At 60.3% G+C, this 2,602-nt stretch overlaps 1 non-coding gene across 1 annotated transcript; it reads left to right on the forward strand.

The window, feature by feature from the left end:
* The first annotated feature begins 2,418 nt into the window (after positions 1–2,418).
* LOC127041357 (U2 spliceosomal RNA) lies at positions 2,419–2,602 on the forward strand. Its single transcript, XR_007771641.1, has one exon. It is a non-coding gene; the product is annotated as a U2 spliceosomal RNA (small nuclear RNA).

Consider the following 2,602-nt stretch of genomic DNA (forward strand, 5'->3'; position numbering starts at 1 on the left):
CCCCCACCCAGTAACCTGGGACAATCCCACACCACCCTGGGTGACTCTAGAGACAATACTTCCCCCCACCAGCACCGAGGCTGAGGCTGTGTCTACAATACCAATGCCAACAATGGGTTCCGCTCGACAACAATTCACAGCATTGCGGACTGACAAACCTCCATTTTCATCCTCTGAGTCAGGGAACTCACAAAAGTCTCTTCTTTTGTACTGGGGCAGGAAAAAATAAGGTGACACTAAATTATTCTGATTGCTAAAAGCAGGTTTAGGGGGTTGTCCCAGCCCAGACGCTGCACGCACCCAAACTCCCTCCCAGGGTCTGCCCCCTGCCTCTCCTGCAACCCAACCCTCTGCTCCAGCCCAGAGCCTGCACCTCATGCACCTAAATTCCCTCCCAGAGCTTGTACCCCCCTCCTGCACCCAAACTCCCTCTCAGAGCCTGCCAGTGCCCCCCCTGGCCCCCCAAACCCCTGCCCCAGCCCAAAGCCTGCACCTCATGCACCTAAATTCCCTCCCAGAGCTTGTACCCCCTCCTGCACCCAAACTCCCTCCCAGAGCCTGCCACTGCCTCCCCTGCCTATCCCAGAACCTGCACCTCATGTACCCAAACTCCCTCCCAGACCTTATTCAGAGGGAGGGGAGAGGCAGGACTTGGCCCCGTTCTGGGTATTGCCAAAAGTTCTATAAACCTGGCAACCCTAAGCTGAAGCCCTAGTCCCTGCACATCTCTTGCCTTCCAGGAGGGGACTCTGTGGGGCAGGGCTCTGCTGGGGCTTTATTTCTTCCTTTAATCACCGTGGAAGGGTGAACAGGGAGAGAATTTGTTCTTCTTTTCTGTGCAGAACACACGCAGGCAGCTGGATTATTGCCAGGGCTGTAATGAAACCCAAGCTAACAGAGGATGGTTTCCATCCACCAAGCTCTAGGTTCACTCTGCTGTGGGGGGGAAGGGGGTTTCCTACAGGATCTATTCCCAGTGTAGCTCCCAAGCTGTGCCCTGGTGAGCTGTGCCCAGGGGATTTAGATGCTTTAGAGGCAGGTGATTGACACGTGCTGGGTCCCAGCTCCCAGGGGATTTAGACGCTTTAGAGGCAGGTGATTGACACGTGCTGGGCCCCATCTCCAGTGCTGAACTGACACGTGCTCGCTGCATTCTCAGCCGGGGGCTCCTTGGGCTGATGGTTCAGCAGCACCAGCCCCTGCCCCTGCTTTTCCCCTGGGGAGACCCAGCCCCTCTCCTACCACTTCTGGGCTGAGGGGGGTCCCCACTTCCCCGCATGACCCAACCCCCCTGCGAGGGGCCCGGGGGCAGGGCCAGGCCCGGGGAGGAGCCGCCCCTTCCTGCCTCCCCCGCAACCCCCCGCCCCTGTGTGCGGCAGCGGGGCCGGGGCTGGGAGCACAGTGTGGAGGCTGCTTCAGCCCTGCAGCCCGCGGGGCAGCGCGGTGGGGCCGGGGGCAGGGCCCGGGGGGCGGGGACACGCGTGGGGCGGACACGCTCCTGCCGGGAGGGGCCGGGCACGGCTGCCTGGTTTGCACCCTGCCCGGGGGGGTCCCCAAGCTCCCCGCAGCCGGAGCGGGGCTGCCCGGGGCTGCGGGGGGCGAGTGGCCCGAGCGGGGCGGGGCGGAGCAGCCTCTCCTGCGGGGCCGGGGCCACGGAGCCCGGGAGCGGCTGGGCCGGGAGCTGCAGGAGGGGCCCGGATCGCAGCTCAGCTGCAGAGCTCGGAGGCCAGGCTGGGCCCAGGAGCGAGGGAAAGGGGAGCCGGGGGGGCTCGGGGATGTCAAGCCAGGCTGGAGGGGGAGCAGCTGGAGATGGGGACTGTGGGGCAGCTGGGAGTTTGGGGGGTCAGGGCTGAGGGGGACTGTGTGGCTGCTGGGAGTTTGGGGTGTGTGGGGGGGTCAGGGTTGGGGGCAGACTGTGGGGCTGGTGGGAGCTGGGAGTTTGGGGTGTGTTGGGGAGATCATGGCTGGTAGTTGGGGATGTTTGGGAAGCTCCATGTTCAGATCTGGCCTTGCGGAAGCTTTGGGGGCTGGAGCTGGGGAAAGTTGGGGACTGTCTGAAGTTGGCTGCTTGGGATGTGGGTGAGGCCCTGGGGAGCTGGGGGTTGGGCTGCAGCCCTGTCACTGCAGCCTGGGGCCCTGCGTTTCCTCTGGAAAAGCTGCTCCCCGTTTCACCATCTCCTTTCAGTCTTTCAAAGCCTTGTGAATGGTGTTTGGTTAGTGTCTGGGAGCTCCTCTGCTGAAGTAGAAAGCAGTGGGGGAAGAGAGGCTGCCTAGCATCCGAAAGTCAGCATTGCTGCTCGGCTCTCTGTGAGCTAAGCTCAAGAGTGAGTAGTCTTTTGGCTTTTCCAAGGCCACAATCAAGTGTCTTGATGTTTTTGGTCTTCTAGCCTCAAGATGAAAACCTTGTCTGTGTCTCTGGGACCTTGAAGTAAAAATATTATCTAAGTTATATCTGTTCTTATCAGTTTAATATGATAGGTTCTTTACTTGAAGACTGTATGTTCAATTGATTTTTGAAACAAGGGGATGGAAAAGGAGCTTCTTCTACCCACCCCCTGCATTGACCTGGTATTGCAGTGTCTCCAGGACCAGTACCTCTCCT

The sequence above is a fragment of the Gopherus flavomarginatus genome (assembly GCF_025201925.1).
Source record: "Gopherus flavomarginatus isolate rGopFla2 chromosome 13 unlocalized genomic scaffold, rGopFla2.mat.asm SUPER_13_unloc_2, whole genome shotgun sequence".
Classification (NCBI taxonomy): domain Eukaryota; kingdom Metazoa; phylum Chordata; order Testudines; family Testudinidae; genus Gopherus; species Gopherus flavomarginatus.